Here is an 18,349-nt window from a genome sequence, read left to right as displayed (position 1 = left end):
TAGTAAGATATACTATAACGTAATAAAAAAACAACATAAGAAGAGCAATGTATAAAGATATCTATCAGTAATTAATACAATTACAAGGTTCTAGCAACATAAACCATGGCTGGTTATCTGAGTGATTTCTCTGTTGTGTGCATTGCAACATACACTCTGGAAGAACAAAGTTTGTTACGCAAAAGTTAAATGATCTTGTTGTTTCTCTTTTATTTTTTCTTGAGCTGCTCAGCTATTCAGAATTATGTAACTGAAGGGTGTTTTCAGATGGAAAAAGTACCTTGGTTCCAAAAGAGGCACTGGCGTGACTTTTCAGAAATACAACGTTAAAAATAAACCATCATAAAAATTGCATTGTATTGACTCTGTGACTCTAGAAATGCACTCTAGACTGTCATTACCATTAAAGGTGACGAATATGTTCTAATTCATTGGTAATTTTTCAGGTACAGGCATCCCTCCACCAAGGCACTTCACTTCTTCCTCCCCAGGAAAAGGGGGCTCAAATATTATCATCAGATGGCAATGGAGACCCACCACCGGGCTAGTGAAGGGGCACTTCATTAGCAGTCTGCTGACAGATGCAAACATTCTGCAAAATTCTTTAAAGCAGAAGCATGCCATTAATTTCAGTATTTATTGCTTTCTATGAAAGATAAGTGACTCAACGTTGGGAGGGGCTTTACAAGACTAATATTTTGTCCCTGTCTAATGCTTTTTTGCTTCATGATGTGCCTGCCTATTATGAGACTAAACTTATTCCAAAGAATAAATTAAGCAATAAGACATGACAAGCAGCCCATTTGTAGGCAATTTACTTACCACCTGAGGCATGGCACAGCGGCTCAAGGCCAAAGGCTGAGTAACTTTAACCATTCAATAAACGCAATAATAATCGAACTGAAATGCACAGCTTTGGGAGACTTTATTTCTATCATGATATAGAATTTATATATAGAATCAAGTGCTTCTGTGCATTTAGTGACTGTTTAAATGATACTGTTAAGAAACTTTTTTTTTAACCATCGTTCTGAAAATGCTATCCAACTCAAATTAAATAGAGGTTTATATACATTGTTCTATGACCAAATGTTGCTTGTGAAATGACAGAACTACCCCCTGGACTGTAGGTTCAGTACCAGTTCAAAAAAAATCCATGCAGACATGTATAAATATTAAAGAACTGGGCAGCATAGGACAGGACGGATATCAGCCACTCTAGACATTTAGCAACTGGCCTGCACTATCCTGATCACATACTAATTAATTAAGGTCTAGTTGTGGAAGCAACAAAGAATTAATTTAAAATAATTTATTTTTTCTAACAGCACTACCTCATCTCATTCTGAAGAGACCATGCACAGACATGCAGCTGTGCTACTGGAACATTACTTCATTACTCCAGCTTTAATGAATAAAACAATGACATTATTTAGGTTCGTGATCTATTCGCCAGTCACAGTAAGGTTCACCTCTTAAATAAACAGTGTGACAATCTGGCTTTAATTTGTACTCAGCATACCAACAATTGATTTTTCCCATAAACTCACTCTCTGCTCTGCTTTGTAACTACATGGTCTGATCCAGCTTAACCCTGATGCAGAGAGCTGCCTTCCATCCATGTTCCTAAAAACTCCAAAAAATTAACGCGACTGAGAATTTAAAAGACGTGAAGATCTACTCGTGAGGTGGAAAGACTGGGCAGTAAACTATTTTACAAGAAAGTGCAGCACCTGTTTGTTCTGTCCTCTTCATTCTGCTCTGATGAGTCTTATCTGCAAGGAGGGCTATTTTTAAAGATGAAGGTAAGAATAATAATTTCAAAAACTGAGGATTAGCTACTGGTTTCTCTATTCCTGTCTCTTCTACCCCACTGCTCCCAAACAACGGAAAAAAATCTATCCATAGTTGAATACTGAATATGAACACACGTAAATAAAACTAAAACCCTTTAAACATCAGCAGACAGGTGTTTTCTAAATCCGTTAGTAAATGAATGATATCACATCCAAGCTCTTGGATGTTAAAGACGGAAACATATAGCTCTGGGTCAGGCTGCCACTGCTCCTCATGCTGAACTAGAACATGCTAGCAAAAAACCAAGCAAGACTATTGTTATGTTCTTATTTAAGGAATCATATTCTATAAATATGTTTCTTACAGTTTAGTCCAGACAAAACGTAACTTACAGTCTCATACTAGAAGTGCATTTGTGTTCCAATTTACGCAAGTCGTTCTTTTCAAACTTTTTAATTTTTTTGTGTATTTTCCATAAAACACAATTTTGCATAATATATACAATATTTAAAGTTATTTTAAATACAAATTTAAAATTAAAAGACCATAAAACCAGACTTACTACATCAAGTCAAACATCCACTTTAGCCAGAACCTCTTCTTCAACCATGGCAAAAGTAGGTATCTAATGAAGAATATATGAACAAAGCAAGGACCCAGTGGTACTCTCCCAGCCCCCAACAGCCTACAGCTCTGGGACCTCCTGACGGTTCCAGTATTGAGACACACCAGGATGTGTTTTAGTGGAACTTTAATGCATACTCCTTGCAATTTCTGACCACAGAAAAAAATCCTGCTGTAGATTTGTGGCAGGTATCATTGTAATGTTATAGGACAAAATACCTAAAGGTGATTTTAGCTATCTTAACTCTCTTAGTTGAACACAACTCTGTCCTTAATTTTTATATTTCACGTTCTAATTATGAAAAAGACTCTAGCATTCAACTCCTTCTTTTGAACTTGGCCCAAATCCAAAACCAGACAAACACATGAATAGTTCTACAATAAATTTGCACATTGAAGCTATGCATGAGAACTGGGGAGTTTCACAACCATTTATTCAACAAATGTGAAATCTTCATGTATATGTACAAAAGTATAATTTGCAGAAGTCACAGACCTATCAAAAAATAAACCAGAGAAATGCCTTGCATGTTATCTTCCTTCTTGAAAATCTGACTTTAGGAATATTGTGCCTCTGGTAAAATGGTGTTCTTTTCATGTGAGTGTAATCACTTGGCATTGCACCTAAGAACATACCCAAAGTATGCAGTAATCTTGAGGACAAGCCCATCGCTCACTTACATTCTCCAAACAATCAGTCCTCAGACCTCTATGAATTTCCTTCAAACTAGAGAGACAGAATTCTTGTATTTTGGAGATGAAGTGCCAATGTCTTGTGTTACAGCCGCTGCTGCTGCTGCACCGTCTTCTACTTTATTCTAGCTGAATAATTAAATACCCTTTAGTCCTTCTGACAGTCCTAGACTCAGCATGGCTGTTAATCAATATCACATAAAAGGGAATTAGGCTTAGGCAACTGTTGCGCAAGGCAGAATGGATAAGGCAAGAGGGAAAGACATCTCCTCTTTACAGTAGAAGACTAATTTTCTGTATTTACAACACAATCTACCAAATGTGCACACAGACTTGAGAATACACGATACACACACAGATGTGCAGGGCAATCCAAATTAACCTCAGAGATTTGTTACACCGTAACAGCAACCAACAGTCACTTCTCCTTCCATTCTTTCCTAAATTACCCATCTTCACATGTTTCAGGGATCAAAGGAAACTTTCAGCACCAACATATTTAAAGTATTCCGTTCACAGGGAAAATTTGACAGCATTAAACCATTTCTGAAACTTTTACCATGTGATTTTAAAAGGGAAATATAAACAAAAGACATTTAATAAATACTATCTGAATTCTGCTCAGTGCAAAATATTTAGGAAGACTTATGTTTCCAATAATTCAAGGAATTTTTCTAGAATCTCTAAACCGGCCACAAGCTATGTGGGGTGTTTTTTTTCATTCTTTTCTTGTCCTGCAATGAATCAATAGGGCATTAAGAGCAATCCTAGGCTGAGAGTCCCCAAAAAAAGAAAGATTCACATGAAGGAGTGTAAATTTTCCCCACGCTGCCCTGCCACCATGCTTATGCTTAGGTCTACCCAGAGAAAAGTAGACACAGTTCCAAAGTCTCTTCAACAGCTCTTAGCTTCTGATGAAATAGTCCAGTATTGAATTAAGAAACACTTCAAACTTCCTACCAGGCCAAGAAATGAACTCCCAAGTCAAACAGCAGCAATTTCAGATGGTTAATAAATGAATTAACAGCGATGATGACACCATCAAGCCACTGACATAGAGGTGGAAGACTCCGTGTACTCTTTACACTCTGTTCTGGGTGGCCTCTTATATTTTATGTTTGAAGACCTGGTATTTACAAAACACACTAATTAAACTTTAACCCATGCACATTGTAAAAATAACAACTCTGAGTAATGAGGAATAGACAGCATTTCAAATGAAAAACACTTACTGTGTAACTGATTATTCTTGACATACTTTCTGAAGCATTTAGCTGAAATTCAATCTTGCAAGAAGCTAAAACAGTATTTTCCCCCCAATCCTATTGGTAATGTGAACAGAACCTAACTTATAACTTACTTCAATTTTTTTGTCTCACCAAGATTTGCTTCAAGGTCTAGGAAGTGTGCTTCAGGTAGCACCTCCCTCAAAATGATCCAGAAAACGTATTTCATACAGCACACAGTCCACACACATTCTTTTGAATCACAGACAGAACAGCAAAACACCTTCAAACAAACCTGGGCTTTTTTAGTTTCTTCAGTCCCTTCCCTGGAAGTGCTTAGCCTCAAGGAAGGCTGGCCAACCTCTGGCTCCCAAGCTGGAGAAGCAATGGTGCAGCGCCGGAGCTACGCTGCTGAATTGGCTGGGAAAAGCACTTGCAGGAGGGACGAGGCACCTCCGGGCGCGAAAGGAGCTAAGGCAGAAGGGGCGGCCATGGCCATGGTCTTTGCGACGTGCCCTGAGCTTTAGCTGTGTGCCCAGTCTAACCTCCTGAAGGGGTGCAAACGGTGCTTTGCTGCTGTTATCTGGCCCTCCCAGAGCACGCTCGCTTCGCTTCAGCCAAAACCCTATGTGTTCTGTGGATCTTGGCCAAAAAGATTCTGGTGCTGCACAACCATTTACAACAGTGATATTTCAGTTACTTTTTTTCAGAATCTCCCATTACACACTGATTTAATATATAATGAAATACAATCTTTACACCAACTCGATACTGCAAATTGCTTACCATGAAGCTGTGTTACATACATACCTAAGGAATAATGTGCGCTAACCCACATTTACTGTTTTTGCACACTATATGCCAAAAAGTAATCAATGATCCTTTCTCATATCCAGGGTCATGATTTTTTTAAAATGGAAATTAAACTTCAATTACAATATATAAAAAAAAAATCCATCTTTTAAAAACAGTAAGAGCTTTTGAAACAACATTTTACCAGTTAATAAAATTCTATGTAAAACGTGCATGACATTTAATAAACAGTTCTGCATTTTGAAGCAATTCAATATGTACAAGAGGAATTATCTATAACTAGCGAAATTAACGGAGTATTTCTGGTCCCTATGTCCTCCAAGATTTTAAAACCAATAGATCTCAGCCTCTCTTTCTTAGTTTTCTAATGAAATTACTAACTGGTGAAAGTAGGGGCTTTCCTGCCTAGTAATCTCCCAAGCATTTTCTCATCTTTAAGCTATTCGCTAAATTGATAAGCAGAAATGAAGAAAAGCCCTTCATCTTCTGGAAAGGCTACAGCTGCCAAATGTGGGTTTACTACCTTGCCCAGGTCCAGGTGCATAGTTCTCACAGTTGAGTTGATGACTTTCTCTAAAACTCCAGCAGCAAATACTGTCCGAATATAAATTCTATTAGATCAAGGAAAATAATAAATTCAGGACTTAATAGGTCCTGATTTTGCTTAGGACTTAATAGGACTTACAGGTCATGATTTTGCATTTCATATTCAACTGCAAAGAAAATCCGTTCCATTTCTTGTAAAAATTCAAATATTTTATTTTTAAGAGATTCATATATTGATTTGTGATTCAGCAGAATCTCCTTATGATGCAGCAATCATCTGGAGTGGATGTAGTGTGTCAGGCAATACTACTAGATTTGCAGAATGTTGATTAAAAAGCATGTCTTAAAAAATGGAAGTGGTAAGTACAACTATAATGAAAGCATCCAGAGAAATCCAAGCAAAAGACTAAAGACAAAGATACATAAATAAATGCGTAGTTCAGTTCCCAAAATAGTTTACATTACCAAACTAATCTCTCCTTCTGTAGGGTCAGAGCCAAGTGTCATTGTATTTGTAATCTAAACTGAAGCCAAAAATAAACAGAAATAATATTTAAAGAGCACAAGTATTCCACCTTTAAAACTCAACTTTCTACGAAGACTTTAGAAGATGTCTAAATGCAAAGTAATTTTAAAAAGCTATGTTTTACAGAAGTACTAATACTTGCTTAAAATTGGATCTCCCCTAAATGCCTTTATTTAACCCAACTGACCATAATGTCTAACAATTTAGCTGAGTGTACAAAGACCTTATTTCTCCCTTCCGTCAAAATGGACTGTCACACAGACCAGTCTGTTAAATGGGCATCTTTGCCCCTTCTCCAGACAGTTTTCCTCTGACACTTTCCTTGTTTTTTATTACAGAGGCTCTGGCTGGAATGGGAAACTGCATGAGACAAACATTCCTTTAATTAGTGTAGATTGCTATGCTATGAATCAACAAATACACACCGCCAGTGCTACTACTATAGTTGTCTTTGTCTCGGAGGACTATATGTTTGCCTCTAGTTTCCACCAGAACTCAGCTGCCTTAATCCCCCCATATGCCACTCACCTTCTTATTTCACTGTGTGCCAATTCTTCACGCTAAAAGGCAGTCTGTACATGTATGGAATTTTTTTTTAATTATGTCTCCAACCTACCACCTGTCAAACTCTACTTGACATTTACAATAGTGTCTGCAGAGTAATCTGTATCTATTCCAGTTTTTTCCACTGTGAACTACTCTTGCTCTTACTTTATGAATTCACTTTCATTGTATACTCCTCATATAAAGCTTTTCCTTTTTTGTATACATGTATATTATGGTTGAATACGAAATTTGAAATAGAGAAACAGTACATTCTTTATGATGAGGATGAATTGCATAATATGTATTGAACAACTCCTCTTCACTTTGGCAGGCAGAATGCATATTCTTCTCTCTCTGTTCAGGCATTCAACCATCACTTTGGACTTTGGGAAAAAAAAGCTAAATTAAGTTTTCAGTGAAGCGTTGCTATAGACCTCTGCTATAAAGTAAAAGCTATATCAAGCAACCAACAGTCAGCTTAAATCCCAAATGTTTTCATGTTTTGCATTTAAGGTTGGATGATAACTTTGCTCTTTTCTTTTACTGCAACTCTCAACAACAATGAGCAGTCTCAAGAGATGAAAATAGTTTCTTCGTCTGAAAATCATATGGAAAAAATCAACTGCCCTTTAAAAAAGTTATAAATGTCTGGACAAACTTTTCCCAGATTTTCCTTCTTCAGTTATTTAATGAACATATGGTTATTTATAATGTGAGCTACACTTGTAGTATTTCAAAAATTAGTTATAAACATGCCTGGAGCTACTCAGCTCCTCCCAGGACTACGCTGACCTCATTCAATAGCCTTCCAGTATTGTTTGCTCTGGGATCTCTTCAACAGTGAACCCATGTTCTTGCTTCAGTTCCTTCTCTCTGCCTTAAAATTTACCTTAGTTTTCTTCTCTTAGCAAGTACCTTATAGCAGGTTATTTAAACTTCAGAAAGATCATAACATCAGATATCAATTATGACAAATAAAAACCTTGGCCAGGAGGCATAGCTGATTAAAAATACATATAAAACAAATGCAAGCTCAGCTGTATTGTAAACTAAGTATTTAAAGGGACAATAAGGAGTCAATCATTTAGGTTAGTGAAACGTAGCAGAAGCTAATAGCTGGGTTGATGTCTTTTTGACAGGTACACTACAGACACGTGTCTGAGCGAGGCTCCTCTCAGAGTTAACAGACGGGCACTTCTGGACCACGATAGACCTGAGACTCTGCCCCAGAGGGGGAGAGGCTGTGTGCTGGGAGCACCTACGCCTGGGTCAGGGATGGCTCGGAGGTGGACAGACACCTCTGTTACCCGAGGTCTGTGTAACTCAAGAAGTTAGGTGAGATGATCCCACCCAAAAGACCCTATGTTAATACATTACAGGGATACAGCTAAGAGACTAGAAATGCAGTCTTCTACTTTTCTTTCTCATGTATGTATGTAAATGTGTGTGCACCTATTTTTTATTTAATAAAAAAAAAAAAAAGAGGGAGCATCACCCTGAAAATCCAAATGAATCTGTTTCCGTGTTTATGCATGTTATTTTACTCACTGTTACTATCTATGGGGTTTAATTGAAATTCTCATGCAAATACACTGGTTTGCTCAAAAGTCCTTCCTGTTTAATGGAGATTTAATTCAATTCAGTGTATCATTTAACTCACTAAATGGTAAAACAACAGTGTTTTCCTTTGCAATCAACATAAACTGCAGATGTAAAAAGTGTATCAGAAGATGGCAGGTATTTTTACTCTAACTTCTAGCATTTCCTCAAGTACTCTAGTACACCGTCTTATCTACTTTGGAAATTCGATCCTACTGGAAAAAAAACCCAAACGCGAACCAAAGCATTGACTGAAACATGAATGTTGCATATAGCCATGACTTCAATTGAAAAAGGAACTGCTCATTCCTTAAATTTCTTCTTACAATATATGGAATTACGCTTTGTTTTAAATGTTCCTATTCACGGTTAATTGTATTTTATACTTCATTTGCGGATTCCACAGAGCTCTGTCCTTGACTCCCTTATTCTCTACTCACAAGGGAATCTCATTCAAAAGTGATTTTAATTATCACTTATGAATAGATCACAGAATCATAGAATCATTTAGGTTGCAAAAGACCTTTAAGAGCATCGAGTCCAAGCGTCAGTCATGTCCACTAATCCTGAAGTGTCTTGTCTATGTGCTTTTTGAATACCTCCAGGGATGGTGACACCACCGCTTCCCTGGACAGCCTGTTCCAATGCCTGAAGAGATAGTCTGTGTTCCAGATTTGCCTCTTCTCCACTGAAGACCAGAATCCTCATCCATTTCTGATGCGATCAGGACTTTTGGCTGTCAACTCCAGAATAATTCTGAATACTCAATATTCTCTCCCCTTGCTCTGCAGCCCTTCTTGCTACACCACTTCTTTTGGCAAGTACTGTCAACATCACAGTCATCTTGTTTGTCACAAAGACCTGTAACCCTTGATAACATTATCTTTAACCTATACATTATTCCAGATCTCCATCTGGAAAAATCTCCAAATTTATCTAAGTAACTTTGTTTTTCTGTAGAATCATAGAATCACAGAATGGTTTGGGTTGGAAGGGGCATTCAAAGATCACCTAGTTCCACACCCCTGCCATGGGGAGAGACGTCTTTCACTAGATGAGGTTGCTCAAAGCCCCATCCAACCTGGCCTTGAACACTTCCAATGATGGGGCATCTACAACTTCTCTGGGCAACCTGTTCCAGTGTCTATATAACACCTGAATGCGGCTCTCATTAATCACAAAGTTTATGCGTAACATTTCTAAGTACCTTATGACTAAATCACACTATCACCTCAAATGCAAGCATTTTTTTTTTTTTCATTTTTAAGGTCTTTCATAGTCCTTCTCTAACCTCCTTTATCTTATTTACATGATAGTGCCCTTGCCTACTTACTACATTTTTATACAGTAATCTTCATGTTTCTTTCTATGCTGCCTCTTCTGCTGGGAAAATGCTTCCTATGAACATCCGTCAAACTACTTCACTAAGGTCCTTCATATTCTCCTCAGAACTTTAGAAAAGATGAACATTTTCTATGAAAAACATGGCTTTTATAAGAAAACCAAACCGTGCTATTTTAATGAGGAAAAAAAATCACTTCTTGCATTCAAATAGAATTTGAAGCAATTTTATCCCTTCAGCTATACCTTTAAAAATGAATGGAAATAATGGCTACAGTTGAGGGACTCCAGTGACTTGTCACTGAATCTGCTCAGCTTACCAGTGTTATTCCAGATTCACATCCTGCAAATTCATTCTGGACTTGAAAGTCAAACAGACTTTCTCTGTTATGGCTAACCAAAGTAATCAAGATTTTCCACGTAAAAATTTTTGCCATCACACCTGTTGTAATTCCATTAACATTACAGAGGCAGCCAGGATAAGGTTTGGCTCTACACTTGGAATTTAGTTAACGATCTAGTTGATGTCTGAGCCAAAAAATAATTTCATTTGCAAATCTGTAGAGCATTTTTGCAGGAATAAAAAGCAGTACACAGGAACTCAGAACATTAAAATACAAAGAATGTGAGGATCTGATCCACAGAATACGAGACAAACAGATTAATCTAGAGTACGGGCTTTCAATTTTGTAAAATAAAATTTTAAGTGTTAAACTTTTTGTACTGCATGCTCTCCTGAACACAACATGATTCCTTGCTTGCTCATGTTCTTATTGTGTCTGATTTTACTGTATGTTGTTAAAAAAAGCAGAAACTGTAATTATATCAGAGTGTATTCAGACGATGTTTTATGGCACAATGAAACCCTTTGAAAGCCCGGTCTCTCCAACACCTCCACATCCCCCTCAGATACTGAACCCAGGTGACACCACTCCTGGTTATTTCATGTTTACCGCACAAACCCACCACCACCAAGGACGGAAATTCCAAGGTGTGCTTCAAGAAGCTTTCCAAACAAAGAGCTCTTCTGACAGATGTTTTATGTTTTAACATGTTTTCCTAAGAAAAGCTACAGAGTCTTGAAAGCTTTCTAACTCGGGCAGCTACGAGCCCTGAGTGGAATTTCTGCAAAGCCATGCGTGGCTTTGTGAGAAAGGCTTTTGATCATGGACATCGGAAATCCCGGGGCAAAGACAATAGCCTGCTAACTTTTTATTCTTTGCTGTTCCACAATAGCTAACAAAATCAAGATCAGGTAACCCTTCCTCCCCACCCCCCACCCTCCAAAAAAAGTGAGATGGGTCACAGTCAGAAAGTTTTATTTAGGTAAACCTCTGCAATGCTTTTATTAGGTTGCGAGGAAAACATCAAAGCAAGCTTTTAACATATGCACTACGCTTCTAAAAACTCTTCTGCCTCACTCTCAAATTTACAGCTTATCTAAAAGAAACTGGAGAAAAGGCATAGGAGCAAGAGTGGCACAACACATCAGACCAATAAAACACTTATATATGAAATATCCCAAGAAATCACAATTGATGAGGCAAACTTTCCAAATGTGGTTACTTAGTTTTCTCTTTCCTCACCGAAGTTAGGGTTTCGCCCCCACCCTGCTACTTGTGTACTTCTCCAAATTCAGGCAGAACTGGTTAAGCACTACAAAGGTGCATTGTTTCTTCCACTCTTTCCTCTCCATACATTACTGCTTTATTTATAAGGAAAGCATATTACTCAACTGGCTTATGTCCTCCTAAAATACAGTGGCCAAGATGGAGAAATAAATCCTTTGAGAAGATTGACAATAAATTGAATATTTAATAAATGTTGTGGAGATTACTGATTAAAGGAGACAAAATGAGATTATCATATTCTCATAATTGTAACCCAGACACTTGGTTGGCTACAGGTTATCAGAAGATGTGCATGTGGGCAGGAGTCGTTGAACTGGGGGGAGATTTTGTTTTACAGGGGGTCACTTATGGGAGAAGACACAGTGAGGAGAAGCACTCGGATTAAAACTTTCCATACAATTAGGCCATACACCACCACCCTCCCCCCCTCCCCCCCTTCCAGGGATGGTTCTTCTGGGTTTTAAACAGATCACTCAGAACTTACACATACGAAGACACAATAATTTTATGTGGGAAGTTCTGCTTTAATTAAAGTTAGCTCTTTGTTAATTTAGAGAAGATTATTTCTAACATGTGAGTTTAAACTTTTCTCTTACAACCAAGCTGTTTCTTGTTTTCAGTTGAAACAAATACTTCATCCTGTAAATTTACTTAAAAGGATTTTTTTTCTCCTTCTAAAAAAGTGTATGCCATATTTTCAGTTCATGTTTCAGACTTTGGTTAACTGCATTGTAACAGCTTTTAGCATATGAAAATCAAAGCTTTTTATGCACTGCAGTGTATTTCATGATATGATATATGACATACACTGACAAAATAAAAGAAAAATTAACAATTTATACCCTGTATTGCCAACTAATGGTTTCTTAATGGCACTAGAGAAAAGAGAAAAGGAAAAGAAAGTGAAGGTTTTAATGTTAAACTATGCATCAAAACCACTGAACAGCAATTGCCGTGGCTGTACTGGAAATAGGGAACACCAAGAGCTGATGACATTCCTGTTTTTCCAGCTCTGCCTCCAGCCTCCAGTGAGACCCACACATGCATGTCGATTCCTTTATTCTGGAAAGACAGGAGCAGAAATGACGTGCTATCTCCTGTACATGTACTAAGAATCCGCTAAAAAAAGACTATCAGGTTCTTCCTGAAAAACTGGGGGGAAAGTATTTTTGCAGAACACAAATGTGTTGCAGATACAATTTGCCCAGGTTCAAACAGGGTTGGTACCTTGTCCTGCTAATTCCTCACTGGCCAGTAACATTTTTTCCAATTGACAGATGAACGCAGTCAAGGAACATGTCTGAAACAATGTCATTTAATCCCGGTACTACTAAACTACAACAGCAGCAGTGGTCAACACTTCACCGCAGTTTGGGGCCACATTCTTTTGTTTATTTTGATACACACAAGCACATGCACACAGAGCTTCCCCAGCCCAGCACCACTTCAAAACAACAACAACAACAAAAACCCGCAGGAAAAACAAAGACTACAAAAAGTCAAACACTGTAACAAAGTACCAGTCTTATCCTCTGACAAAACAAAACCTTAATCAAATAATAAGTAACCTAATATCTCCTTCTGCCTTAAATCCTTCCCCATTCCTCACCAACCCCCACTTCCCTTGAAAACCAGATGGCCCCAGCAATATGCCCTGAAGGTCAACAGATGCACCATGTCTTTGGACGAAGAAAAGGTATATAATATCTTTAATAATATTTCCAGATGATAAAACTGGAAAACACACGGTGAAAAAAAAAAAGCACACAAAAACATCTACAGCAAGGAAACAAACCAAGCATAGTTACTGTGTTAAAACATCCAAGACACCAATGAAAATAAAAGCCAAGTAGTGAACTCTTACTAATGCTATGAATAATAAATAAAAAGTGAAAAGAAGATTGATTTTTTTTTTTAAAAAGTTACTGTAAGAAATTACATAAAGAAAAGATACTAAATAACTCTGGGGACTGGTAATGGATATGGCTGCTTATTTGTTATGGCTGTCAAAAGTTACGAATTTCAAGATTTCCATGTTTTTATAAAAAGTGCCCCTGTCTTTTGGCATCATAGGAAATTGTGTCAGTGAGTGAGTAAATGCACGTGTGCATAGGTGAATAAACAGGTGAATTATTTAGCCTGGGGTGGGTTGGCTGAGGCTGCACTCAGTTCCAGCAAAGTATGTCTGGAGAGAATCAATTACAGATCAAGCTATTTGAGATTTTCACTGGTGAATTTGAGGTCCAAATCCAGGTCTGCGAATCTTAATGTGAAAACTAATTCTAGTGAAAACATTATTGTGCTCCACGCTTCCTGTGTTCCACTACCCTCAGATCAAATTTGTCCAATTTACTGATAAAAACAACTTTTTAACTGCTGACTCTATCAGAAAGTCAGGTAGATACCTTTCCTCAGAACATCCATGATAAAATATTTTATTCTGCTCCCTGTCACAACTGGGAAATTCTATATTCTTTACCTTTTGTGCACGTACAGTTGTGATTATCACTGACTGCAGTATGACTCCCTAAATTGGATCCCAAGGCCGAACTGCATTTTAAGGCTTAGGTAACTGAGGTTCTGTAGACATCCTATAACTTACTACTCATAGGAATATGTATCCATCTGTGCAGATATGCTAAGCTCATGGCACATAAAAAGTAACGCAAATTAACTTAGCACTCTTTTCTCAACATGAAATAACTTGTTAGCCCACAGTAACTTGCTCATGTGTCCTTAGTTAAAAACTCTACGTTCCACAAAAAATACAATTCAGTTTTATTTTCTCACAGGTTCAGAGCTAACAGAAGTACCAACAAACAAACAAACAAGCCTCTCCCAAGTGTATGCATCCATAAAGTACCCTGAGTAGCCTCTTTTTACTTAGATTTATGCCGCCTTTTGAAATAAAACTTTTTGTACTTGTACACAAACAATATAATAAAGCCTAATCCTGTCTGAAACCACAACCATACAAATCAAAAAGCCTTCAGCTACCTGCTGCTAATAGCACAATACTAATGCAGGTATGCTGCTGGGGCCAAAAGGTATTAATAACCTTTAGCCTTGGACTGATACCAGCAGTGCAAAGTACCTTCCACCAAGGCAAACGATGAAAGCCAGACAGTACTTCACTGGCAAAACGGACAGGCACGGAGGAATAACATACCCACTTCAGCTTAAACTCTGGTGGCCAGACTTTCTAATGTAGGTCTGAATTGCAGATCTGAGGACCTGCCTCCATTAGAAAGCCTCTTCTGGCCTAACGGAGATGCTGTGCACGCAAGTAGAAAGTGTTTCTTTGCCATCAAGGTCCCACCATCTTCCCAAGCAACACTAGGTACAGTGACAGAAGCACCCACAGTTTGGCAGATGGGGCCTCTGCCAGCATTTTTTCTGGCCCTGAGGAGGGCCCTTTCCCCCTTTTCCTGTTCGCTCCTCATCAGCAGCACCCCATGGTGTAGACCAAGGCAGAGAGGGCAGCCATGCTTTCAGGGGACAGTGAACCGAACTGCAAAATAAGGCAGCAACAAAACATTGGGGATGTGCTGTCAGTCTCAAAAGCTAGACTGAAGAATGCAACACACAGGCATACGAAATGAAGAGCAACTGAAAGCCCATAACCAAAAAAGAGAGGAAAAAAAAATGAAACAAAACAAACCACACACGTGCTTTATAATTTTATTGGGGCTTTTTGCCGTCTGTTTAAAGAGAGTAGAGTTCAAACTTGAAAGCAAGCTCTGTCTCCGAGGTTCTCAATCTAGAACCGCTATATGAAATAAAAGAAAATCCATTTGCAGACTGCTTAAGCCTCATGTAGCCCTGTGCACACATGAGATGCGCTATGGAATTTACTTGGTAATGTTAGTGAAAAAATCCATATGTGTGAGAATATTATTTAAGACAAGTTTTGTTGTGCGTTGGAGCTGTCAACATCTTTGTGACTGTTGGTCCTCCAAGCACACTTTCGACTGCCTCATTTAAACACTCCAGAAGTGGTGCCAAATGCAGGAGAGAGGACAGAGAAATTTCCTTCCCTATGAGGGGCTTTAGCATTGTGCTCACAAGCACGTTTTTCAACAAATCCTTGTAATTTAAATGTATTTGTTTTGTATTCAGGTGGGCATGCAAAGGCATCCTGACTTTCAGTATTACTGAAGATACAGTAATACTGTACTTTTGAAGAGGGTTTAAAAGTCCCGAGAAGAGTTTTGTTTTTCTCTTTCTCCCCTCTACGGAAGCCAGAACATGCGCAGTATACTATCACTTCAAAGCCCAGCTAACCCAGAAGCCAGAAGGGGTATGTATCTGACAGGGAGACTCAATACATCCTAAAGTAGTACTGTAAATGTATATTCTATTTCAAGAAACTCTAGAATAAGGTGCTGAGAAATTAAAGCTATTAATCTGAATCATTTTATTCATTTCCATAAACCCACTGTAAAGACTGCGGAATCTGTGGCGAGACTTCACTAGATTTTTGGTGTAAATAAGGAGTAACAACATTATGTCAATGGAGCACCATTACAATCTGGGAAAAGCCTATTACTGATGAAATTGAAAAATAAAGCAGTGTGCATGTCAGCCCAGCAAAGCAAGCAGCTGATTTCTAGGTTTGATTATGTGGAAAGGGAGAAGTTATATGAGAATAAAAGACTTTGAAAGCTGCTCCATTTTTAGAACACAGAGAATGCAAAATTGTAAACATTTTACAGTAGGTCAGGTTCAGGGCCTAACAACAGCAGCCTAGCATTCACATTGTGTAATAGAAACACCAGCAGAGATCTCTCCAAAGCAGCTCCACATTATTAGTCCATTGAAATATTTATTTGGCAAGATAGAACGTCAATAATGTTATCTCATAAGTTTTCTATTTTTAAAATATTTGTAATTGCATTAGATGGGCCTAATGCTCAAACCACTTTTTTGTAACATTTTTTTAAAAAGATAAACAAAGCCTCCTAGCCTCATCTGAATTATTTATTCTTCTCTTCAGAATTACAAGCCAGTGAATATCTGTATAAAGAAGCATCCGATCCAGCCAGCTGTTTTCAAGATATAACAGGAGACAGGAAGCCTTGATCAATAATAATATATTGTTATTTGTATTAAGCTGCTGCCTAGGAATCCTAATTATGAGTCTTACACGCAAGATGATATTAAAGTCTAGAAAAATCCAGATGAAAAAAGAGACAAGATAATCCTTGTCTCCAGTAGTTATAATTTAAGAACAAAATCAGAGATACAGGATGGATGATGTGTTCTGGCAGATGAAAAGTATAACAAAAACGCATTTGTGTCCAGGACACGCTGCAAAGGAGATACTCATATTAGCTTGAGTACTGCAAGACACGCTACGTTCCACGTTATTTAATTTTTCCTGTAGTAAAGTGTAACTGGCCCAGGTAAAGCATCGCCCTAAAGAAGCTGCACTGTTTTGCTAACCATGCTAACTTGGGCTTCTGTACAAAACCCCACACTGTGCAGTGCTCTTACAGCCAATAAACAAACATTGCTCAGCATTTTCAGTGCAATAATTTGTTCTTCTTTGTTTTAAAGTGGCTACCTCTTAGAGTCACCTGATCAGACTATCGCACTCTGCCCAAATTCATGTTGTCACGGACCTTGTGGGACCCATCCAAAACAAGGGACATAATGAAAGCAGGCAGTCGGGTAACAAGCCTGCTCCAAAAAGCACTGCAGTGGAGCCTTGCTCAGAGGGAAGGAGCAGCTCTGCCAGCATCCATGCTGGCACAGCAGTATGAAACAGGTATTCTTTCCAAAGGGCTTTTCAAAACAAAACCTGCAGTTTTCTTTCCAGTTCCATTTTCAGACTCCTCTGCTCCAGTTGTTAAAGAAGAAATGACAGTGGCAGAAGAAAAGATCTGAAGCAAACTGTAATACCTCCTACAAATACTATCCCTCCTATTCCTTTGATACACACACAATTTCAATGTGTAGTTCCTTGGAAAAGCCTTTTTTTTCCCCAATAAAAGAAAAGGTTATCTGGACAGCTCTAGAAAACACAAAGGAAACACACTGAGGGTTTGATTCACTAGAACACATCTTCTGTTTGATATTGGTACAGCTGCAGTGGTCTCTGTGAAGCATTTTCTCTGGGCTTGCAGTGACACTGAAGCAGCACAGCCAGCCTCTGGTAGAGGGAATCAGCTACATGGGCACTTTGTGTTTCCAACTGATGTGTAGCATGCATCCACAGAATCGGAGGTGTTCTAGGATAGGTTTCACAGTGTTATGCTTAACTGAGAAAAAGGGAGCCAAACCATCTCTCTCTCTCCAGCTCTTCATTACAAAATGGAGTACACTACCTTTTGCCTTCAATTGATTTGGACTGCATAGGTTGTGATTATGCTCAAAAAGCAACATTGGTCCTGCAAAAAGGCTTACTGCACTATTGTGTTAAAGACAGACATGACAGGGAAGAAGAGGAAAAGCCTAGTCAAAGCAAGAAATGAGCCCTCAAAAACCAATGCACATCAGGGCCACAATATTGATATTGCTAGTAGTTACCTGAAAACAACACTTTTGAAACACCGCTTGGAAGCTGGTAGGGAAGCCCACCAATAACAGCAACATGCCTGGCTCTGTTTGTTTTTTTTGTTTGTTTTGGTTTTTCTTTTTCCCTACTCTTTTCTTTTTTCCTCTCTCTTATTACTATAAACAGATGCAGACGATTACGAGCCTGGCTGTTAAGAGCTCTGGTAGTTTCAGACCAGAGAGTCCCCCTGCACAACCTACCAGGCAGAAGAGGTTACATGAGCCCAGGGCCACAGTGCTTCCACAGGAGCTCACGGGCTAGTTTGCATTTGCTTGAGCAGTTGATGAAAGATTAAGCCCAGCAGATGAGTACAACAGGCAATCTCACATCTTAAACCACCACAGCTAAATCTACCGCAGTTTACGAGACAGTTGTTTACGTTAAAGGTCCAAATGCCAAAGGAGCGCATCACTCTTTTTAAGACTTCCCATGATATTCCAAATAAGTT

The 18,349-nt window shown here is 38.4% G+C and overlaps 1 protein-coding gene across 2 annotated transcripts in view; it reads right to left on the bottom strand.

The window, feature by feature from the left end:
• TBL1X (transducin beta like 1 X-linked) overlaps positions 1-18,349 on the bottom strand; it is a 203,545-nt gene that overhangs the window by 111,243 nt on the left and 73,953 nt on the right. The window lies entirely within an intron of this gene.

This window comes from Buteo buteo, chromosome 25 (assembly GCF_964188355.1).
Source record: "Buteo buteo chromosome 25, bButBut1.hap1.1, whole genome shotgun sequence".
Lineage (NCBI taxonomy): Eukaryota > Metazoa > Chordata > Aves > Accipitriformes > Accipitridae > Buteo > Buteo buteo.
Note: the sequence above shows the minus strand (reverse complement) of the source record. Positions and strands in the feature narration are given on the sequence as shown.